Genomic DNA, 26,933 nt, shown 5'->3' on the forward strand with positions numbered 1-26,933 from the left:
AGGAATATTCTGTCAAAAAGTTAGCTGTACAATGTAAACAATGTGTTTAAAAAATGGAGTTATATTGTTTTCATGGATATGGCTGTAGAAAATGTAGAAATTGATGGAGTAGCAGTTCCTCACCGACTCATCAAGATCAAGGGGGATGGTGCTTGCTTATTCTCCTGCATATCATATTTGGTCCACGGCACGGCTTCATTAACGTTTCAAGTGAGCACAGACATTGTGCGACATGTCTCTAACAACTGGTACAGGCTGAAGCCCTACACTTTAACGACAAGTCAAGTTCCATACAATAGAAAAGAAAAATATGTTTCTGACATGTCTAAACCTAAATTCTATGGTACTCTTGGTGAACTTATGGTGGCTGCAGAGGTGTTTCCTTATAGGTTTGAGCTGTATCGTGATGGGAAACTAATAGCCTGCTGTGGAGAGGAAGTTAAGGGGGTTAAAAGACTTAAGTTCTCTGGTGATGACATGTAAGGCCACTTCGATGTACTTATTCCTTACGAGCATCCCACCAACATTGTTTCACCAATGACTTCGTCCCCCAAAACTCTTCAGCTTTCCTGTCACAAGATAGTTGCTCCGAACCTGTCCCTTTTCAAATTGGATTTTCGCAACTAAACCAATTTCAAGTTGTTTTACCTGAATCTGAACAAGTTGAGCCTAACCTTCCTGAATTTCATACTTTGAACGAATAATCTACAAAACAAGTTGAACCTAACCTTTCTGAATGTTATACTTTGAACCAAGAATCTACCTTTATTCTTAGTTCTTCTGAGTTTACTTCAACATTGAGTTCAACTCATCAATCTAAAACGTAGGAAACGTTTCACACATTCAATTCACAAAAAGCAAATTAGGAAATCGGCTTCAAAATACCGTCAAACTCACGTAGAAGTCAATAGAGAAGCTAATAAGAAATATAGGACAAACCACCCTGAAGTTAACAAAAAGGAAGTTAATAAATATAGAATGTTCCACCCTGAAATTAACAGAAAGGTGGTTAACACATATACTAATAATCACCCGGATGTCCATAGAAATGCTTCAAAAAAGTACTCAGAAAATAATCCTCAGATTAATCGTGTAGCAGTAGCAAAGTACAATGAAAGACAGTCAAGGGAAAGGTTGCAGCCATGGACAATGAAGAAACATTCGGCCTACAAGTATGACCCAAAAATTTTATATGCAAAAGACGTAACAGTCGATATCGGACAGCGATCAACTTGCAATTGGTGTCATGCTGTAAAGTGGAAGGACGAGAGCCCTGGCATGTGCTGCAGTAACGGGAAAGTCAAACTTTCCCCCTTTAAAATATGAACCCTTGCACCACCTCCTTACTCACAGACATCCTGAGGCTGAGCATTTTCTAAAAAACATTCGAAAATACAACGGTTGTTTTCAAATGACGTCATTTGGAGCAAAAGAGATTAAAGAGGGACATTTTATGCCAACATTTAAGGTACAGGGCCAGGTCTACCACAGAATAGGGAGTTTGATGCCTGGCTCACAACAGCAGCCGTCTTTCCTACAGATATATTTTGTTGGTGATGACAACCATGAAAGAGACATTCGCTGTGGTTACTTTCAAAATGTCAAGCCAGCGTTGGTGGGTCAGCTTCAGAAAATTCTTCATGAAAATAATAAGTATATCAAGGGCTTCAAAGTTGCTGTTGAGTCTGTTCCCAAAGATGTTCATGATTTCCAGGTAGTTATCAGTGCTGACCAAAAGCCTTCTAATACTCACAGTAACAAGTACATAAAATACACAGTAAAATAAGGACGTTACAACGCTCCTTCTACTAACGAAGTCGCTGTCTTGATTGTTAGCCAAGTGTTTGAAAAGCGAGACATCGTACTCCATAGCAGGGACAACAAACTGATACGAATTAGTGAGCTATATTATTGAGTAGTATTTTCAAGAGTAAGCTCATCTGACAGCCTGGTTGCCCTTCTGCCAGAAAAAAGACTAAAAATGTTGTATAAAAAGAGGTACTCAGCACAAAAAAAAAATTAACAACATCAACGTTGGTAGCCCGCATTTAACTGGAGGTGAGTTTGAGTTAGCAAAAGGCATACATTACTACTAGCTACTTAATATAAATTAAACTATTTGCAAACAATCCAATTGATTTATTTAAATTATTGTAAGAGTGAAATCCTTTAGCTTAAAGAAATTTTCAACTTTATACTTAACTTTTGCTAATTTAAGTTAGTCTCATTATGATGTATTTAAACCGTAGTGAAGCACGGGTATTTCAGCTAGATTCTAATAAATGCAATGGTAAGTTTAGGACTTAGAACACCATAATAATAAGCTTAAGTTTTTTTTAATCAATTTTCTTTTATTCCACTCTATCGACTATTGCTTTATTTTAGAAACTAAAAAGTGAAACTGAAAGGGAGAGATGTTATAATAAACAGTGCTTGTTTACTTTTCTATGTTTATATTATTAATGTTAATTTATTGTGATTTTATCTCAGTTGAATAATATACTTTTTCATCGAGTCTAATGCATTTTCAATAATTAATACACGGTATTAAAACAATACCGTAAAATGAACATAGCAAATTTAAACTTTATCACAACTAGTATCCATGGAGACATTACACTATCTTGAAGGCTCTCTCAAACGATCATCACAAACACAATTTCGAAAACAATTTTCTCTTAACAAAAGTCCCCTTTTTGAGTAGTAAACTAGAGCAGCATGAGTCGTATTCGTCCGGTGTTGGTAGGTGTGGATGTAGGGATCGCTGTAGGCTGGGTATTGGGTAAAGTATTCAAGAGACCACCTCCGCCACCTCTTGGAGGTGTCGGGGTGTTGGTTCCGCGAGTACTTGAGTCTGACATACATGTTCTTCTGACATAGGTAAAATATATTTCTAATTACAAGATTAGTACCCATATGTTTCGTTCCTACAGTTCGTTCCAACCTTCCTACAGTTTCCCTCCTCCTACACCTCCACCATCCTGGCGGTGGGGCTTGGGGGGGGGGGGGGGGTGAAGGATGGTGCTGCACGGGGAGGAGGGCCACTGAACAACAATGACGTGAGATGTGCAGCACTGGAAAAGTGGAAAAGTCCCTAAATGTGGAGAATGAGCCCTCTATAGAGGATACGTCAGCCTGGATAATTTGAAAATCTAAAAGATAGAAGAGTACAGAGATTCAAAAATCATAGGAAGAAAAGCCACGAGCATAAAAACACTTCCATTCAAAATAAAATGTTCACTAACACCGAGTCCTTGACTTAAGTGTTAAAAAATACTTTTCACCACACTATGATGATTTTGGCTGTATTACATACGTTAATTGGTGGCTGAAAGTTAAGTTTTGCTGGCCATGCCAGCTGTCATCATAATTTGGGGACCGAGCAGGTTTTTACAGGCCGGGGCCGCAAAATCAGCTGTCCGCTTACTTACTTAAAACATGAATGCATTTTAAATACACAATCAAAATCCATAGCATTGCAATAGAATTGTCTTATTGTCACCGTTGCCTAGCAACTATTTACTTTTATTTTTGCTGATTCCTCAAATTATTTCTTCACATAACCTTAAAGTTGTATAGTTGTGTTGACTATCAGTGTGCATTATTATAGTGGTGAATAGTGGTAATAGGGTATAGTGTGGTGAAAAATAGCGTTCGTACCACGGACCGAAATGGTTTTGCAGCTCTCGATCGATTTAAGTTCTCGACTTCGTCTCGAACTTAAAAACTATCTCGAGCCGGCAAAACCTTATTTTCGGCCCTAGGTACGAAATATACTATTACCTGAGACAAATTTGTTTAAGCTATCATTTTCAATTTAGTTCTTAGAATGGAAAAGATCCACTTTACAGTATTGAGATTACTATACCTACGACCATTTTTTAAAGTATATAAGAATTTATGAAAAAATTATCACCTAATAAAGTTAAGAGTTTTTAGGACAAAAATAAATAGTAAACTATTAAATCAGGTTAAAAATGAAACACTTTGATTGATTTCAATTTTTGGTTCAGAGAGTAAAGTTTTAACTTATATTTTGTGATCCTATATTTGCCGGACGAGTAAGTAAAATGGCAATAGATACTTAGAGACGGTAATAATTTTTAAGTTAAGGATTATCATGTTTGAATACGTGAAAGAACAAAATGCATGTACAACATATTAAAATTAAACATTGTTTACATTTTATGAAGATACAGTTTTTGAAGATACGGTTTATTTATTTTACTACAATTGGTGACTTCTATGTTTGTAAGTAGCAAAATTTGAAAACTAATGTGTTAAATCGTGATTATTTTCTATGCATGATGATATTGAGATTATATTAGCCTAAAAGGATTATAGCTATACCAGATGTTAGAGTTTGAATCTTTTAATGTTCTTAGGTAATGTATTTCTAAATTAACAATACTAAACGAAAATGCGAAATATACTTAACTATCTAGCCAAATTTAAATCTTTTTACTTCCATGCATGATGTACATTGATCCAACGCTTGCTATATATACTCCAGTTTTGTTAACCATCGGCTTGGCTGCTGTCGTCAGTGGTCTAGACCAATTAAAACTTTGTTGTGATACTCTGTAAAACTTTATCCATACTGTAGTCCCATTTAAGCCTATTTTTACAGCTCATTAAATTTATTTTAGTAAAACAAATTGATTTGCATTCGGCTAAGATAACATTCAAACGTTTGAATAAGAACAAGGCAGATATGGTTCCATGTATATGTACTAATTGGATGGTTGCAACCAAAGCGTTACCCTCAACAATTTTAATCAACTGGCAAAAGGACAAGTTCACGGCGCAAATGTATGTTAGTTATACAGCTATCGAATTACTTTATTTCTCTAATCTCTATTTAAGTTTGAAGATTTTCGTATTTGTTGAAACTTTTCATCAACAAATTATAATTATTACTTTCTGTTAAAGAAAATGTTATACATAATAACCAAAGAGATTGGCAGTGTGCAGTTACATCACTTTTAAGACACTGTATTTGGAACGATTATGTTAAATGTCATTTTTTTCTTTACACACTTTTTTAGAGTTTTCAATTAAATGTACCAAATCCTGTTAAATAAAGTTAATAGTACATTTAATTGTATGATACTATTAACCTGCAATAATCGATTGCAATGTACCAGTCATACTAGATTTGCTAGTGTACATTACAAATAATGGCTGGCGTAACATTGGCTTTATACAATGATAGTTGAGTATTTCACAGCCAACTCTTAGGCCTCTCACCCACTATACGATTTCAGTCGTACGACACTGTGTCGTACGATATTATTATTGTATGTGTGGTCCTCGCCCACTATACGACACTTTATCGGATAAATGACCAGTTGCTCGGTAGCCGTGGAGGAGTGAGTTTGTTGCGCAATATCTTAACAATGGTTTTTTGTCAAACAATTGATCCGTTACGTTTTGTTGCTATGTGGCTGCTGTGGCGCAGAATAAAGCGTCGTAGGATTAAGAGGAACTATAGGATTCACCTTATTAATTAAAGTAGGGAACACACAGGATAATTTCAAACTCTTTTTGATGAACTTCGGCGTGATGATAACCAGTCTTTTTAACTACTTCAGAATGTCTGCTGCGTATTTTGATGAATTACACCAGAAAATAAAAGCTACAATTGCTTACCAAAATACTAAACTGAGGAACTGCATCATTTCTAAAGTCTAGCTATTACGTTGAGGTTAGATTATATTATATATTTGATACGTGTTTGAACATGTTTTGTATTGTTTTTAAATATTAATACTATTTGTTTAAAAATATAATCTGCAAAAAGTAATACTTAGGTATTTAAGACAAACTATTGAACACAATATAATTAATAACAATGGTTATACAAAAATTAAGGAATAGTAAAAGTCGCATTGTTTTATTAATTCTTTTAAATATTTGCTTATAAGTAATGCAGTACATTAAAATAGTATGAAGAAGAAATATGAACGAACTGTCAGGAATACAGACAAGATCAAAATCACGCAAAATGTTAGCTGAAAAAGACAAAAACTAAGCGATATATCAAACATAAACAAAAAATAAACAAGTATGAATTAATTGTAAAAAGTATATGCATGATCAAAATTATGCAAAAAACTATTTAAAAAGACTAAAACACCATTTTAAATGACAAAACTTAAATTAGCGAAAGTCATGCGAAGTGAACAGTTAGAAGGCTCAGCGCGAATTAGAATTAGGACTTGGGGAGGACGCACGACATACGATAAAAATCGTATAGTGGGCGAGCGCCCATTTGATCATACACACCACTGCGAGTTAGACAGTCGTACGACAGTCGTGTATTACAGTGGCAGTGGACGACTGCATCACGACAGTTTATCGTAGTCGTGAGATTATCGTACAGTGTGCGAGCTCTCATAAGATCCAATGGTTCACTGTTAAAATGTTGTCGTTCCGACACAGTGTTGTACGACCGAAATCATATAGTGGGCGAGGGGCCTTAAACGTGTATGGTTTTGACGTTCAAGGGGGAAACACAAGTACATCACAAATTCTGACACAAACGTAGTTTTATCTAAAACATTAGGTTAAAGTTGTTAAATTTTATCCAATGTCATTTCTAAATCTGTACATTTGACATATTATTATATTTTTCTCCTATTTAATTTGTTTGAGGATGGTCAATTAATCCTTTTACAAGGTTTATTTAACTAAAACAATTCTAAATATTGATCCACACTTTTGCAGATTAATTATTAATCAGTTAATTTCGATTACAAACAATCGTTTGATAATAATTTTTAGATTAACTGAAGTAAATGGTCCTTGTAATTACCGTTAAATTGAAAAATAATTATTCGATATTTCCAAGCTATAACAATAAAACAGTATTAGTAGTTATACAATTAGGACAGTAATTTTTTTCTGGAACAGTTATTTATCTAAACCAAGTTCAACGAGTTCAAAAATAAATAAACTTAAAACTTATCAAACAAATTTATACGTAAAAACATTTTTCGGTTGATATTTTTTAATCGAGTTTTGGGTAAGCGATAAAAAGAGTTACAAACAACTTAAAATTAACTTAAAAAAGTAATATTTTGTATAAAATATAATTTTAATAAATTTTAAGGTTAAAATAGTCAGTTTTAATAAATAAGAAAATTGAGATATACCAACGAGTTTAATTACTGAAATGTGATTTGATTTTTTCAATAGGCCTATACCTAAAATTTCAGTTTTAAATATCATGTACATAGTATGAAGCTAGCAAATAAATATTTTACAACTAGAAAAATCCTATATATTAAAACGAAACAGGGTTTTTTTTATTTCACGATTCTGAATCTACCACTTGACGGATTTTCTTAATTTTTGTGTTAAAAGAAAGATAATTTTGAAAACTAGGGAATGTCGAAGCCATTATTTTAGTTTAGGGTTTCAGTTTTTTTGAAATTAAGTTTTGAAATTCAAAAAGTCTAGCAGCCGACGCTAACTGTATCCAATAGTCAATGCTAACATTCTAGACTAGCTTTTGATATAATACCATTTGCTTATCGTAACAGCTGTAAACATTCAGCGTTTGTAACACAAATTCAGCATTTGGATCAAAATGAAATGACATACGTCGGGTTGATTTATTTATACTATGTATAATGCTATAATCATTGATACATTTATTTATTTGGTAAGAGACTAAGAGGATGACATATTATTTAAATATACATAGTAAAATACTAGATGTTATAATTTATGTTTTGGAACAGTCTTTAAAATCTTGGGTTGGTTTTAGTTTAATTTAATTAGTTTCAACTAACAGCTGGAAGGATATAAAACTATTCTATGGAAATATGAGGTTATTTTATTTATCCTATGATTATGTCATTGATTATAATTGATTATATTGAGTACAAGGAAAAATGTGGTTCGGATTCCACTATAAACTGTAGGTCCCTTAGTTGCCATTAGCTGTATGGGCTATTAATTAACAGCTGTTTCTAAGGAACATGTCGGTCTTAGTCACTAACAAGACTACAAGATCGCGCCACTCATCTTCACTCATATTTGGGTTAAAATACGCACATAGTGGCGTCCCCATCTTAAATAATTGATATAATTGATTGATTGATATATAGGAAATAAGTAAGATTATTAGAGATGAGTAGACCATAGAGAAGGAAGGCCATTACTGTATACAAAAAGAGGCTGTGCCCACGAGTCTTCAAAGAAAAGCCTATGCAAATTATTTTACTACGCGATGTTTTGAGGAAAGAATAATAATATTAAAATGTTTACACGTTTTAATTAATCTTGGCAGCTTTTTGTTTACAATACATGTTTGACTGCTTAAACTTGTTTTAATAAGGCATTGAAACATTGATGTTATCAAACAAGGAGAGCATGGATGATCAGGAAAAACGAGTTTAAATTACTATCACAACCTCTGACAGGTTTTTATTCAGAGATAAACAGATGGATGAAATAGATTAAACACAATGTTATCATAGACCTAGGATACTGCAAGTAGACTTACTATCCTTTTGTGAAATCTAAAACGTTGTTTGGCGTGTAGGCGTCTAGGAGGATTAAACATTAATTAATGTTAAATGTTTAGGATTAACATTAATGTTTAATCCTCCTAGGTAGGCGTGTGTTCATGTGGGGTTACGTTTCGGTGCGCTGATGTTGGCATTTTATTTCAACTAAATATCTAATAGTTTGAATATATGAATGTATGGGTAGTTACGATGTATATAGATTCAATGAGGGTGGGTAATTGTCACGGATATTAGAACGGATAACCGTATGGATCATGGTGGAAGGAATTACGTCACTAGCCAGAGACTAGCCTACTATAGTTCGGCCGCTTAGAAAACGACCTGCGCGCTAATGCTAAACCAATGCTGGAGGAGGTCGCTTTCTAAGCGGCCGAACTATAGCATGTTTACTTTTTTAATTCCCTCTAGCAAGCTAATTTTACAAATTAATGTTATTTTACCTAAACAGCTGTTTGAAAACAAACAATCTGTTATTGTTTTTACTTTTCTTTGTTTACTTATTTACTAAGCAATTGATGCAGTGAAGTGGACTGTTAAATTTAACATAATGCATATTTATCGTGTTATTTATGTAGTTTCTTTATTTATACTTACTTGAAATTGAGTACAGTATGAGTAATTGTATTGTGGTGATAATAATTATAGAAGAGGAAGGTGATAGAAGGATGTGGAAGGGCAGAAACCTCTTAAGCTTTCAGTGGCCACTGAGGTAAGTTATGGTGAATTATAGTATGCGATAGAAGGTGGGAAATGTATGTTTTATTGTAAAATAATCAGATTTAAAATGCATATTGTATAGGCCTATAATCGGATGAAAAGTATTTGTCATGCGACATTTGTTTACAAGATGATCTTCACATTGAAACTGCCATAAAATATGTCTTTATACGTGTAAACTAGCTGTTCTGAATTATACACAGTTTAACCTATGGTTTAATTGACTACTCGATTTCCGTACGTAGGACGGGTCAACAGCTAGTTTACTATTAAAGTGAATTTTCCCAAACATTGGTTGCCCAAATATCCATAGAGTGGGTGACATACAGCCTGCATACAAACTGTTTACTGCTTCTTAAACCTTCACCAGCGGTTTAGGTATGGAATACAAGACACACCTGCTGCCAAAGAATCCTGGTTACTTAATAGTACCGACACGAAGTTGGAAATTTAAAACAAGGTGCACTAATAAAAAATATGACATCACGAAATGATCAAAATAATACAGAATCTTAGGCTGTTTAGTGAAAGATAGTGTGCCTAATGTTTGAAAAATAACTAAGTAATATTGATAATTTTCTTATAAAGTAATATGATGGTAACCTAGTATATGAAATGTGCTGTTATTAAATCAAGTGATCAACGCAACCATAACAGCTAAATTGACCTTGTTTCATATAAATTAGGTGTATAACTTCTATGGAATCAATGACGCAAATTATGGTGCTATGCTGACATGTGTCAATATGCGAAAGAAATTTTTGTTTTTCCCCAATCGACCTTTCATCACTAAACCGTCGGAATCCAAATTAAATCTTTACTTCGACACGATCACATTGTTTTATCAATACTATTAGCATGTTATTACATTTTTCTGTTAAAAAATTTGACAAGAGCCTTTAAATCTGTACCCAACCGATTATATAAGAACATTTTAATTTCTTGAACCACAGCTTTCAATTCAAATAAATCATACATATGTAATTATAACGTAAGAATTGTGATTAAGCACACTAGTATGCTAATGTTATTAATTACATATCTTGCTTATTTCGTTACTCACAACATAAGTTGGCAAGATTTTTGAAGTGCTTATATTTTGATTATATTGTAAGTGCTCTTATTACTAGTTAAAATTCAAATTAATCCCAATATAACATGTCAATAAGTTGATAAACCATATGATAATACTTAAATGAGTTGATAACATCAAAATCAAACAGTTTTATTTTGGTTTAAATCGTTTAACGCCTTATTGCTTCATCCTTTCGTATGAACAAAAATTAACCTATGTTTTAGAGAAAGAGATAATCAGCAAATAGCTTATTTTACATTGTTCTTTAGGAATACCGCAAATAAAAATAATTAACAGTATTCCATAACGCAAGGAGATTGCGAAGGATTATATTCTTGCCACAAAACCTTTACTGGAAGTCTCAATTTTCCACTACAGTGCGTCTTCTCGGGAAACCAACGTCTGACCGAGATTATTTCACGCAAAACGTTTGACATTGTATCTATTTTTGGTTATAAATTCTCATCGAGTTTAAATTTGATAACTTATCCTTGCAAAAAGAGTTAGGTTTAATTTACCTTTCCTTCGTTATGCATATGATATAGATTTTGAATAAATTAATTGATATAAAACAATTTATATTATTAGTAAGAGAAATTAGCATGCTCTTTGGATATGTCTCTAGCATATCATACATGGAAAGAGTAAAACATAAAAACATATCAAACGTATGGGTTTTGTCAAATATTTTATTTAATAAATAAATATAATAATTTTTAGTTTAAATTAAAAGCTTGCCCAAAAATATAATTTGTCCACGTATTTGGATAATATTGGTCCACATATTTCCCCTTGCAATTTTCCTTGTGATCAGATCCCTTACAATTTTATAAAATAGTAATAATACTCTGCGATTATTGTAGTTTTGCCTTTATTTTTTTTAAACAAATTGTATAATTACAAAGTATCCCTCTTACTAAAAGATATTTCATCCGGTTGAAGACTGATCTATTTTTCCTCTATTTTGTCTGCTGTTTCACTTAGTCATGAACAAGGAAAGATAAGAGGAGGACACGTAGAAAATTGCATTATTATGTTAGCTTTTGTCATAGTTTATTATGTTGTTACCTATTGCCATAGTTTATTATTGTTAAGTATAGTAAATTTATTGCTGTTAATTATTTACAATGTTGTCATTTTTTATACTTATTTACACTGATTGTTATTGTTTAATTTACTCTAATTGTTATTGTTGTTAATTATTTACACTGTTTGTTGTTATGGTTTTTAATTTATTCACAATGTTGCCATTTGAAACTTTATTCACACTGATTGTTATTGTTGATAGTTATTTACACAGGTAGTTGTTATTGTTATTAATTTATCCACAATGTTGTAACTGTTGTAATTTCAACTAACCTGTTCACCAACCACCACCACAATTTCTTACGTATCCATACAATGTTTTCTTTTGTATTTTTGTATCTTGTTGCATGTATGTCACTTGTATTATTTTGTAAAATGGCGATTACCGTCGAAATGAATAAATAAATAAATAGAAGGCTAGTGGTCTCAGAGAAGTATTACCCTAAAAGCATTTTAATGTTCCGTTTGCATTGTTGGACTTTCCATTGTTAAAACATTATTGAAGTATGTGCATAGTTCATATTAAAACTTAGGTAAGGTTTTGAAACTGAAAAATAACTTGTTAAAAGTTGTAATCTACAAATAGTTGATACTTAACTCTTTCATTGTTCAAATATTATTGATAAAAAATATCATATATTTAGTGACGTTTGAATGTTTTCAATTATTTTCAAATACAACGCGGACAATTTTTGTATATACAATGTTACATTTGAATTACATTGCTGGTTTAGAGTTTCAGAAGTAATTTATTTAAAAGCATTAATATTATTTGCTGCAATAACTAGTGTACAACAATGAAATATTGTTGTGTCGTTCAACTAATCATTGTTGTTGACTATTTTTGTTACAATTTGAAAATATATTTCTGCAGTTTAAATAGGTAGGCTTTCAACTCATCTAGTGAAACAAATCGTAACCCTACTGCTTCATTACTATGGTTAACAGTTTGTTTTGAATACAAGAGCTAATTGTGATGAATAATTCATTGTTATATTCAACCAACTACTATTGCAAGCTATTAACGTATAACATACAATTAAGTGATATCTATTTTACATTTACCTGCCAACTCAAGTAACACAAGCAATGGACCCTGAAGTGTGGTATTCTTGTTTACAGCAAAATATAAACCAGGGTTAAGTTCATGGTGTAATTTATTTACCTAATTTAGTCATCGTGCCATTAATTGATTACAAGATTTTTTGTTGGTTTTTAATATTTTCAACCATTAAAACACCTACAATTACTGACAGTTGAAGAATGTATCTACTTAACGCCTAACACATTTAGCGCCTATTTTATTTCCTACTATTTTATAATATATAAATGTTTTATATGAACTTTTTATCAACGAAAGTCCAAACAACACTTAACGATGTGATTTATGACGTTGGGGATGTCGGAAGGTGACAACAATCGTTGATAAGTACGAGCCTGTGTGGAGAGTGACAAAGCGGCTCATCTCTACCTCCATCTCGTTATACAGGACAATGACACACGTGGACCTGTACAATGTACACGCAACTTGTTATATCACAATGTGGAGAGTGACAAAGCAGCTCATCTCTACCTCCATCTCGTTATACAGGACAATGACACACGTGGACCTATACAATTTACATGCAACTTGTTATATCACGATGTGGAGAGTGACAAAGCAGCTCATCTCTACCTCCATCTCGTTATACAGGACAATGACACACGTGGACCTATACAATTTACATGCAACTTGTTATATCACGATGTGGAGAGTGACAAACTAGCTCCTGTCTACCTCCATCTCGTTATACAGGACAATAGCACACGTGGACCTATACAATGTACACGCAACTTGTTATATCACAACGTGGAGAGTGACAAAGCTGCTCATCTCTACCTCCATCTCGTTATACAGGACAATAGCACACGTGGACCTATACAATTTACATGCAACTTGTTATATCACAACGTGGAGAGTGACAAAGCTGCTCATCTCTACCTCCATCTTGTTATACAGGACAATAACGTTTTAGGACGTATTGTACATGCAACTTGTTATGTCATGTATATCTATAAATATAATAATATATGTTTATTTATTTTATTAGAAGTAAACATTTAGAATTGTTCATACTGTAATAGACTTTAAGTTAGTTGAACTTTTGTTCCACAACAGTTATAATCTAGACATAGGTTGAGCTAAAAATCATAAAACGTAGACAATCACATTTTTATTAACATAAAAATTAGAAACTAACATCTAAACTGCTACTTGAATGTTACTCTTGTATGTCCTCTAAATAAATGGCTGGTGCTGTATTGTAGCGAAACAAAATTTATCTTTTCTATAGTATAAATGAAACCAAAATATTAAAACTACAAAATAAACATTTAAAACTACAATCATAACAACGAAAGCTCTTACAATCTTTTGGTCTTCTGTATTAAAACTGAACTATTAGCGAAAATGTAGGGCTAAAAAAGCCAAATTGTTTTAAAATTATTAAAGGGATTGTTGAGTAAGCAGAAAAGTATTTTGATAAGGTGATTATTTTAAAATTTGTATTACATTGGTGCTAAGACCAAAGATTGAATATTTCCATAATATATATGGAAGAAAAAAGAAAGTAGTCTAATTTTTATAGCACAAATATTTTTATAAGTAATAATTTGTGGGTGAATATTTTTCAAGCAATTCGTTTACGTATACTGATTAGTGTTTTACTTTTAAACACCATAAAGATGCTCTTAATTTGACAAATTAAACCATCAAATTTAATGAACTACAATATACATTCAAATTATTTAGCAACTAATTATTTATTTATTCACAATGGCGATTCATCAATATAAAAAAAATTACAAAACTTGATGGCAGCAGAAAGCAATATCCAATTACTCAGTGTATTTTTTGTTTAATTTGCATGAATAATGATTGGAAAACGCAAAATTAACTATATCTAACATAAACAATGTAAAATTCTGCCTTAACAACGTAACAATCATAATCGTAATGTGATTTTTATTATTTTCCATTTATATAAGACTTATTAAGACTCTACTCTTGTGGAGAGTTTAGTAATTTCCATGCTATTTCAAAGACAGCCAAAGTTGTTAGCAACAGGCTTCATGATAATGAGAAACAAACAGATGAAACTTGAGATCATGACTCACCTCATTGTTAACTGGGGCCGTCTCTACGTCTTAACACCTCAGGTTTATACTGTAAGTAAACTTGGGCCTTGGTCTTGCTTCTTGTACCATTTCCCATCCCCTATTTACTCATACAGTCACCTCAAAAAAGTGTATCATTTAAATCTTGGAACTTTTATTTTGGCCAAAATAAGTTATCCATAAATTATGCACTTTTTGAGTAATTAAATTTCAGCTTAATTTTTACCTCTTGTTTAATTTAAACGGTCATTAACTTATAATCTGTAAATGTGTATATGTTTAAATTGCACTATTTACTAGGCAAGTATGAGAGGATTTAACGATTAGGCTAGCCACAATGCCAGAAAGTGACCTCAGAATTCCACCACCAAATATAATCATCTATACTCATTTCGTCATTAAATATTTTCTCTGAGGATTTCATGATACCTTTTATTACCTTTTAAAATAACTGATTGTCATTAATTTGTCATAAAACGCGTATAAGCTACACAGTTCATATTCCACAAAGATTTGTCGGTTACAGTTACCTAACAATGTACATGTTCTCTCGCAGATTTGAGATAGCGAAGTGGCCAATTCACTCTAATTACTTTGTCTCACTCCAGATTTGCAACGTGAAGGCACGTTTCTTTACCAATTTATTTGCTTTATGGTAACTGTAGGAAAAATATAATGTGCAGCTCGAGTGCAAAGTGCAATTGCTTCACTCGAGAAACAAACCTTATCACAAGACGTAGGCGAGTCCAACCTTACTCACTTTGCTCACTAGTAGCACAAATAACTGTTAATATGAGTAGTTTTTTTTTCAACCAACCATAATTATAATTCTGATTTGTACAATTACAGTTATACTAGTGGCTTGTAGGGGCAGTAGCCCCTATGTATATATTGTAGTAACTATTTTGTACAAATTATTAGTCCCATGGGTTACCCTACCTTGATTATCGTTTAACATTGTTTTATATTATAATATGTATAATATTTATTACATACCTGCATAATGCATTTTGAGGTCTGCTCTATAAAAAAATTACAAAGGATTTTTCATGCGGTGTGTTTATGATATAAACTTTCTAATCATAATACAACTCAGGACAATTTTCAATGATAATCTTCATGACTATTAATTAAATGAATATAAATTTCTTTGAATATAGACAAATTCACTTAGATAAAATAGATGGGGATAAATTTTTCAAATAAATGCTAATCTTTGTGAAAATTTCCCTTGTAAACTTAAACGGCATATTAGGATCTGTGGATATACGTTTTATTTTTGGCATGGAAAATATGTTCCATTTGCCTACTCCAGTAATTACTACTAACTTTAGACTTTTTCTAGTAATACCTAACACAACCAATCGTACTCCATTAACTAATCCAGACCCTAGCTTCATATTTCTAATGAGCATCACTATTGAACCAACTTTTAAAACTAATTTGTGTGGTGGCATTCCAGATCGTGCAATTAAATTTATATAGTCAATTGGTATGTTCAACCTCTTTTAAGGGTTAGTATACATATTACAGGGCATATTACATGTTACCATATGCTTTAAATAAAGTTAAACCACATGTTTTAATGTAAACAAAGCAGACATGACCTAAATTCCCATGTTATTTAAATGTAAATTATTTTATTCCGTCACAACCTTTTGGTGCATAATTAAGAAAAATGAATAATTTTCCCCAAAATTTCATGCCCAGACCTTTTAAATGAAACCCCTTCCAGCTTTCTACGCCCTCCCGTTCGCTCACAATTTCATTGTAAAATTTTGGGCTTACGGAATTAGATATATAGATTCCTGCGCAGCATTGCTCCGATACTCATTATTTACAAATATTTAGTAGTTTTAAATCATTTTTTGTGTTTTTAATACTTTGTACTACTGTTTATCTGGGTGCTTTGCGTTAGTCCTATAGCTTCGAGACACAGGTTACCTTTGGCAGCAGGTGTGTCATGCATTCCACTGAAGTTCCACTAAACCCTGGCACGGTTTAAAGAGGCAGTAAACACTTTATGTCACGATACAGAGCGTATTCCAGTCTGTAGAACTGTTAGTTGTGGACGACGAATGCTTAGGATTATTCATTTATAGTTCAATAAGAGTGATATGCTAATTTAGTAAGATTTACAGTAACCTTACGTTAGACTACATTAATTAAAGAACATAGTCTACTTTTTAAAAAGCTTTTGTATGGTACTGAAAAATTTTTAGGTTTGTTTTATAATATTTTTATGCTGTGTCAGTGTTAAAATTGATTCAATTTACTTGGGTGTTATAATTTTAACGCACATCATTCAAAAATATCATTATCCAAGGCTTGGCCTTTATCGGTTATTGTTTCATCACATGGTAATACGAGCAGACAATTTCTTGGATGATTTAAAGGAAGCTTAACATTTTGGCTAAACACGGTAATTTTCAAGAATAACTTTGACACATAAAGACCTTAAACTTAAAAAAAAATTTACAACGGATTTTAGTAAAGTAACTATTTTAAAAAGCTCGTTGTTTACTATTGATTAACACTTGGGGATAAAATTTGTCGTCGCTTTGATTGTAACCAGCCAATTATTACATGTAAATGGAACTGCCTTTAGCTCGTGAACGTCTTTCATCAGCTTCGGTAATCACAAAACAAATTATACTCTACATGTTCGGCTCGTATGGTCACATTGAACTTTAAAAATTCTACCACACGTGTTTAATTATTAGGTTTTGTAAACAATATTTGGCTTACTGAAGAAGGTTTCACAAAAGGTATCAATAAATAAATATTTTAAATCTGTTCATTAAGAGTTCTTGGTGGGAGTTAGAACATCTAAACTCCAAGGGCTCTTAACTATATCTCGTTACTAATTTTGTTTGGATACATCTTTTAATTCGTTCTCTAGAAATCAGTTGAATAATTTAATAAGTCAATGTCATTTAACCGAAACTAATTTATTGTTATATGTAACCGCTTTGTATTTTATTGACACATCGATCAACCCTCTAAATTTAATTTAATCTTGAAAACCATTCAAAGTTCTACAGACGTCAACCAACAACCATGCTGTGAGGTATTCAATAACGAAGGCCTCTTGGTGCTGGCATATTGAGCCATATGGCTAAACATTCTGTAACTCACATAAACAACTCACATTGTTCACTAGCATCCAAAGACATTATTGTGTTGAGCCAAGTTACTGTTTGCTACATATATAAATAGTCAAACTACTTCAATTCAGAGGTAAATAGACTAAAAACACAACGAACTACCATAAATATTAGTTTTTTCGTCTCAAACAGTTATTCTTTTCTTAGCGGATGATAAAGCAGCTAATAAAAAAAACAAAAAAAAGTTTCAAGATATTCTATAATTTCAGATGTTTATGAGACTGACATGACTAATGACTCATTTTTAGCTAAATATTATTACAAACCAAAAGTTATGTTATGTAAAGTCAAAACAAATTTATGGTACAAGGTCAAGCTTATGATTAATAGAAATAATTTAAAAATATTATAGCTTTTCAGAAATTAGGGTTGCTTTAATTTGAATTAAGTTTTCTACGAAAAAATGAAAAGGAAATTTAGCAATGAAATGTAGAAGACATTTCCAATAAGATAATTCCTTCAATTTGTTAAAATGACTTAATGAACACATTTCTGTATGAGTGCGTCACCAGGTGGGGGTGACGCCATTAAGGTTTTATGTCAACCTGTAAACTTTATGACTGTCCATGAAATGTAACCACTTCAACTTATAATGGCGTTTGTTTAAAAAGCAATGACAATAAATTTTTGTAAGATGTTTTCCTAGAATGGTTTTTAAATCTGTTTAAGTTAAACTAGTGCTTCAGAGTTTTAAAATATTCATTTGGTTGTATAATGAAATACCTGCCGTAACCGTTTTTCGCACGAGGAGAACAAAGAAATATTGTTGCACTCTGTTGTGTAGACTTGTTAATTTCTAAATCTATTGAACATCATGGAACCCATCTTATTTGCTTAGTTAAAACAGCTGCCTAGTTTCTTCGATTCTTTAAAAATACGAATGCCTTAAGATAAACATGGGTACCTCAAGTGACACTGGGAAAGAGCCCAAACATATTTTTGAGATAATAAAAGGGTAATATGTTAATGGGATATATGAGCTGTCATCATCCCAAATTCCAGCCTAAATTTACCAGTAGTTAATGTGTGAATGAACCCCAAACAAACGAACAACTGCTTTAAGCTTTGTGATATTAGTATGATGATAAGAATAAAAGTATTCAACTGTTCAGAAGCAAAACATCCCATTCATCCCTAATGATAATAAACACTCTTTAATGGGACAAAACCCTAATAGAATCTCTTGGTGCACTAAAATAGAGCTTTAAAGAAACCCTCTTGTCAATTCCAGAATTCTTACGGTTTGTGTTTAAGAGATGTAATGATTGGGTGGTGTTTTATATGCATAGGTAGATGAAGTCACTGAACTAAAGTCATTGAAATGCTGTAGGTCTCTTTATACATGATTTAATAGACAAATCAATGTATCAAGTTTTATTTTATTAGTATACATCTCTTTCTATAAACAATCAAGCTATTTTTTATAGGTAAAGGTAGACAGTGTCACCAACCAAAATATGTCTCTTTTGTATCATACGGACAAATCAAGGTATCGATTCTCAAAAAAACAGTTGTTAAAATATTATAGTATTTCCTTATATGGATTGGTGCCCGTAAATAGATGAAATCCCTAGAAGCCAGACAGCAACCTATGATGAGTCTGGTTTGTGGACAGCCAATCAGGACACACAGATGGACCAGGCTCTGTAGCTAATGTGGTCGCTTTAATCAAGCGTTACTCCTGCATATAATCTATGTATACTAAAATGTCAGTACACCCAACTTATTACTACGGGAAAATGTAATTGTGCAGAGATAAATTGTCTATGGCCGATTTAAACTATAAATTACTCATTTTTACTCCAAATCACAAAAGTTGCTTACAAATCTAAAACGACTCAACACTTCAAGAAAATTGTTGTATTAACAACATTACAAGTTAAAATTCACGTAGGAAATATTTAAAAATCCTAGGTTTGCGAAAAAACATGTGTTATAAAATTTAAACCCAACACGGTTAAAACATATTTCAGTAATAAAAGTGATTCTTTAAATGTTAGAACAAAACTGTATTTTTTTATCATAGAAATATGTAAACATAAACATTTTACAGATGTTTCAGATAATTGTTAATACTAGTGTACCTGTTGCTCGAATTCGAGCAATTGCAAAGCATTACAGGCGACTCAAAGATTATGGAAATACTCACGATCTACACAACAGTTAGATATAATCAAACTCTTTTGTAAATATCTTATCTTTTTTCAAAAATCTGATCTTGTTTTTTTTTTAGTGTTTTTAGTGTAAAAAAACATTATTTCTATTTCTTCTACTTCTTTTTCTATGTTTCCATTGTTTGCAAATCGGTTATTTCAATGGTTGCTCAAGAAATGTAGCACAGTGTTAATTCAGTTTTTTTTTAGCCTATATCAAATCGTCCAGGATTTCTCGCTCTTTTCCATTGTAATAATTACACCAACCCAAGTTTCGTCTACAGATGCAATATGCCAACGAATATCACCTACGTACAATCTCCAAGAAGTGGTAAAAACGGCAGAAACCAACCAATACAATAGATATAAGTTAACTCCATAAGAAATAATTTCAAAAGTTACTGTGATATTAGAATTTTCCACTGATTTGGTAATAGAACATTATATTGCAAAACATGACACGATGCAGAAGGAAATCAATTTTAAAATCAGAAAACCCCATTGCAAATACTGTACTTCATTTTGACAAATTCAATAAATCACAATTTAAATATAACAGCTGTTGCATTAAAAAGTAGTGTAGAACTATGCATATGGTCGTAATGTAAACAAATCTGAAGAGGCAACTTTAAAGGATTCTGGGGCAGAACCCCAAGGTAATTTACCTCGTTCTTCTTTTGATGGCTCATCTACATACCAAGACCTTTCTTTAGAGACCCCTACCAAGTTTCTACACCCAACCGTTCTCTCAAATTAGCTGTGACAAAAACCCCGTTTTCCTCCATAAGAATAACATGGGATGGGAATTTAAAGGCCACTGGGGCAGAGCCCCAAGGGAATTCACCATGTTTCTCTTTTGATGGTTCATCTACAGACCAAAACCTTTCTTTAGACACCTCTACCGAGTTTCTACGCCCAGCCGTTCTCTCAAATTAGCTGTGACAAAGAAAAACTGTTTCAAATTAATATATAGATTATTAATTACTAGCAGAGTACCCGTCCTTCGTACGGGATTGGCATGTAAGTATAACATGCTTAATACAGTGTTATACTCAAGCTTTGCGTTTGAAATGGGGGAGTACACAGTTTGATAACATTTGCTTCTTTAAATTTTTGGTATACTATAGTATTACACATCTAACATAGCCATAATGTTCTACCACAAACAATAGGGAAAAAATTATTAAATATTCGCAAAATATCACAAATTATTCATGAAATTAAAAACATAAACATAACTGTAAACAGACAGTTCTCATTGCATTTTTTGTTGCTGCTTAAAATTAGTTCAAATTAGCTGTTTTCATAAATAAAATAAAAATAGTGCTGCACTCTGTTGGTAAATCTTATAACTTTTAATGCTTTTGCATGTAATAGAACCAACCTTTTTAGTTGAAACAGCTGACTAAATTCTTTAATTCCATTTAAATATGAGTACTCATAAGGTTAACATGGGGAACTACAGAGCCACTGGGGCGGAGCCCGAAAGGATTTTTGAGATAAGAATATGCCTATATGTTAATCGGGAACGTGAGCTATCATCATGCCAAATTTCAGTCCAATCCGTCCAGTAATTTATGCGTGATTGAACTTCAAAGAAACAAACACACAAACTTTCACATTTATAATATTAGTAAGATAAGCTAGGTATAATTGAAATATATTACAACGGTTGAATTAGTTTTAACTGTAATATTCTTCAAACTAGTGTTATTCGTACGTTTATAATTTACGAAACTAAAATACTTATAATGTCAATAAGGCATGTAAATATACAACAATCATTTATGGTATTTTTATATGTCTAGACTTTCATTCCGGTATGTTTTTATTTCGTGATGGCATTTTCAATGTTAATTTTTTTTTGTTAGCTACTAATCACATAAATAAAATTATGCACAATTTACTAAAAAGAAGTACTTGATATGTTGTTACCAGAGGCTGAAGGTGAGTTTTGATGTAAACTCGAAATATACCTCCATACTTTTTTAGTAAATTGTGTATAATTTTATTTATGTGATGAGTAGTCAACAAACCAAGATTAACATGTCTAGACTTTGCACGATCTTGGCCAGAAAACACATAATACTGTACATTTTGTTACGTGTGACATAGCACAGTAATGTGTGTGTATGTGTAATTGGAAACAGGATTCCAAGGAACGGTCTCTGATTAGGGACTACTAGGACCATCCAGACGCAGTCTCAAGCACCTTTGTAACTGGATTTAGGAAGTGATTTGTGAGAACTACAACCAACGGAACAGTAGTAATGTAACATCAAATTTGTAAGCATGTACAATTTGGATGTAATCCAAATGAAATAACGATTCTTAAAACTATAAACGCGAAACGATTCCGAAGTTATTATTTTACAGTTTGTTGTTAATGACATATTGTTTCAGTTGATTTAAGGTGGATTACAAATAATAAGTAAATAAATATAAGTATAGATTTTTGACCTGAACCTGATTCTATTTTTAAGGGCAAAGAATGACATAATAATTACAGTAAACATATCTGAGAAATGTATAGTTGAAAAAATCTGGAGTAGCTAAATTAAAAAAGCAAAAAATAGAAGAAGTGAAAACAGCCATCTAGGCCTAAAATATCTGTTGGTTTTTACAATCTTTAAAGAAGTAGACATAAAAAGTGGAACATAATTCCTTCATTTTAAGCTCACTTAAATTGTGTTCAAATTGTTTCTTTTTTATATTTTCAAGTGATAAAAAAATCCAACAAAGATTTAATTTACCTTAAACATTTGAACATGTGTTATGTGTATGCTGTTAGCATACATTAAAAATATCTTTCAAGCTTGTTATTTATTCTTCCTCGATTAAGCAAGATTATAGTTGTCGAGCCTACAACATTGTCAGTTATATTTCTCATTATATCTCCTGCTTGAGTGAGATGAGTCAAAAAGAGTGAGCGTCTCTCACAAAAGCGAAACTTGTCCAAAATAATGAGCACCCTAGATGTTATGGTCCTCACTTGGGCAGATATCGAAAAACCCTTTTTAACCTTTTTACACGAGCTAAAACAGAAAGAGAAGGTGAATTTGTTGTCAGATAAACGCTATCTTATGTGAAGGACATTTAATTTCAAGCTCCAATAATATCTGACATGTCTCTTTAGTTCTCTCAGAGATTGTCTAAACTGAAGTTACTATCAATGTTCTGCAGTTAACTTACAGGAGATGTTTCCCTTCAAATTTTGCATGTGTTCCCAGTAACAAACATTGATGTATAAAGTGTTAAATAGCGATTTCCTTATCCATAATCTTCTATACATGCAATTTTCACAAGTTGTTTTTAGAAGTTTTCTTTCAGAATTTCACTAACACATTGCAAGTAAGGAACTAAAAAAACTGTATCTCATCGTAAAGTTTAATTGTATTGTAAATTGTTTAAATTATAATCGATTGAAGATGCCTTCTTCAATCAATCCAACGAGCCTGAGAGCACCGTATGTTGGTGTTACAATTGTGCTATTTACTAGGTAAGTGTGAGGAGAATTAACGATCAGGTTAGCCACCAATGCCAGGGATGCTATTTGAAAAAAATAAGTCACCCCCTACCACCTACCCTGTTAGGGGGGTAAAAAAATATTTTTCATGTGAAAAATTGCGGAATCTTTGTTAACTATTATTGCCACAAATAGAATATTTCTATCTATTTCGGTTTTAAAAATACAGATTTGTTTCCATACTTAATTTACACACTGTATATACAAAATAATACATTCAAAACAGAATACAAACATTTTATGTGAACAGTATTTAATTATTTATGTGATTACTTTTTACATTGTCAATAACTGCTATATTATAATTTACGTAAAATATGATCGAAACAGCTCATGTCAGTGCTAACCACTTATTTGCAGTAAATGTCATCATTTTCTATCTGGGGTTGGCATATAAGTATAAAATGCTTATTGCAGTTATACTCAAGTTTTGCGTTTGCAATTGGGGAAGGACACAGTTTGATAAAATTTGGTTCATAAAAATACGGTATGATATAGTTTAACTCATCTACCATTGCCATAATGTTCTACCATTGCACCTATACAACAGAAAAAAATAAATTATCAAACATTCACACAATATCACAAATTATTCATATAATTAAAAACTCAAACCTAACAGTAAACAGTCCTACTTTGACAGTCCTCATTGTGTATCACAGCTTTTTGTTGCTGCTTAGTTCAATTTAGCTGTTGTCATATATGCACAAACAAAATAATAATAGTGCTGCACCCTGTTGGGAAACCTTATAACTTTTTAAGCTATTGCATATTATAGAACCAACCTGTAAAGTTGAAACAGCTGACTAAATTCTTTAATTCTCTTTAAATATGAATACTCATAAGGTTAACATGGGGAACTACAGACCCACTAGGGTGGAGCCCAAAAGGATTTTTGAGATAAGAATATGCCTAAATGTTAATAGGGAATGTGAGCTATCATCATGCCAAATTTCAGCCCAATCCGTCAAGTAGTTTATGCGTGATTGAGCAACACACAAACATACACACAAACTCACAAACTTTCAGATTTATGATGTTAATAAGATTATATTAATTTTAATGCTAATATGAGTTGAACTTTTTAACAATATAATGCTTGTGATACAATCTTTGATCAACCTCGCCGTTTTACACCCCCATGGCATTGTTATTAAGTAACCAGGCTACTTTTAGCAGCAGGTGGTGTCATACAAATCTCTGAATGTGCCAATAAACCTTAGGCGCAGTAAACAGTTAATGTCTCATTGCAACACGTATGTCAATCTCTAATTACCAAATTTAGGAAGATCGCCTTATTAAGACCTATTCTAGTTGAATAAAATAGATGAGCTAGTATAATAAGATTTAAAAACTAGAAACCTCTTTTACTAGTTGGCAACGTAAAAAATACTTTAAATGTGACGATAATTTTAATCGAGGGTGAAACACAATGTGTAAAATCTAGAATATCTTACAGCAGTTACAAGAAACAATTACTTCTACAAAGCAAAATCAAACTAATTCATTTACATGGATGATAGCTTGTAATACAGATTCACTGATTATTCATTAGTTTACAATAACAGTTATTGATATATTTGAAATAGGTTGGTGGAACAAACTGTGTAATCAGATGTTTAATCATAGTTCATCTTAAAAACACTATTAAATTGTAGTTTAGTCTTTAAAATGTACCCTTCCTGGAAAGCGTAATATAAAAATTAAACCCATAATGTTTACACTAATATACTTGGCAAATAAGCGATTCACAAAGTAATTAACAAAAATAAGAAACATCTCGATTCGAGGTTGTAAAATGATTGGTCTCCTGCTTACAGAAATAATGTTTTAACCTTGAACGTCCAAACCATTCACTGTCAAGAGTTGGGTGTAAAAAAAACTAAACATTTTTTTCAAGTTCTAAATTTTATTGGGCCACTTAACTTTACCAACTACAGCTAATTTAGCTACCACCCACCTAAGGGGCAGCCAAAGGCGATTTATTGTATACAGTCAGTGCTTGTAGAATGTGCACTGCCAAAACTGACTTGATCATTGCATATGGTTATCGGCAGTTAGTAACATCTTAAGGTAAAAAGATTAACTCCATAAACTGTATACTCTTCATACCTATCATATAATCTCTCAAGCCTCCTTTAATCCAGCGTGTTACGTAATACATAGGTCATGTAAATCAACTTTCACTAATAAAATTGTTAAAGATTACTTGATTGTATGCAACTAGCATTGAAATTCCAAAGTTTAAACGTGGTTGGATACACATATACAGAAATGTTCAGCCTTACTTTAAAAAAAAAATGTGAATAGTTCAAATGTTGTTATAGCTAATGTTGTCTAAACATACCCATGTTTATTCCTAAATGCGTTGCTGTAGATATTTGGCTATCTATAAACCAATAATGATTCTTGTCAATAGTAAAAATGACTACTTGTTCAGAACTTTTAGTGTTTACTTTAAATTGAAAGGGCTGAAAAATAGTTTCGTCCCCTTGACCTTGATTGTAACCAACCAATTAGTACATATAAATGGAATTGCCTCTACCTCGTGAACGTCTCTATCAGTTTCGGTGATCACAACTTGCTATCACAATACTTAAAGTTTAAATTGAAATTTATTATTTTATATAAGTAGAAACTTGTAAACTACTTCAAAGAAGCCGGCAATTTCTTGGCTTACATTCTGAGTGTATCTCATTAAGCAAAGCCTGTTGTTAGGGGTTAAGTTCCGTATGGACCCCATATTAATAAACAAAAAGAAAAATCGAACTTTAAACAATGCTTTTCTTAGCCAATACGTGGCGATACCGTTAAAATCAAGGACACTTATACAATATTAACATTTTAGTAAGGTCGCGTAAAAAGGTAAAATAAAGTTAATTACTATTCTAAATAGATTTGAAAATAAATAACGCAACTCTTGCTATTCTACAACTAATCCGTTTGATAATGGAGAAGGGCAAAGTGTCTACACCACAGCCATTAAAGTATTACTGAAGACAAGCAATGCATAGTAAGAAGGGTTACAAGTGGCAATAGCTATGCTTCCTTTAAGCAATGTAAGCTATAACTAAATTTAAAATTAGTTGAACAAAGTATTCGTTTTCATCCTAAACACTAAAATGGATTATCAGAGTGTGTCCTTTATACGTATATATAGGTTTTTATAACATTTGTTTTGGGCTGTCACATTGTATTGGGTTGAATAGATAATACAAATAATAATAAATAATAACAGAATTATTTAACAGTTACAAACGGTTCACGCAGTAAAACACAAATTTTCAAGCCATAAAAATAATGTAAATATCTTTTATTCCAACTTAACTGATAAATTTTCATCAAAGTTTCTTGAGGAAACTAAATCTTGTAAATGAATGTCACTGTTCACTGTTGATACAAATATTGGTACTTCAGTACCAAATTTCATGATATGACTATATAAGATAATAGACAGCTTCCTAGAAATTCCTCGTTGTTTATGTGCAACTGTTTTGTTTTAATAAATGTTTC

Source organism: Macrosteles quadrilineatus, unplaced genomic scaffold, assembly GCF_028750875.1.
Source record: "Macrosteles quadrilineatus isolate MER2022 unplaced genomic scaffold, UCM_ALF_1.0 Scaffold_2__2_contigs__length_208266976, whole genome shotgun sequence".
In the NCBI taxonomy this organism is placed as follows: domain Eukaryota; kingdom Metazoa; phylum Arthropoda; class Insecta; order Hemiptera; family Cicadellidae; genus Macrosteles; species Macrosteles quadrilineatus.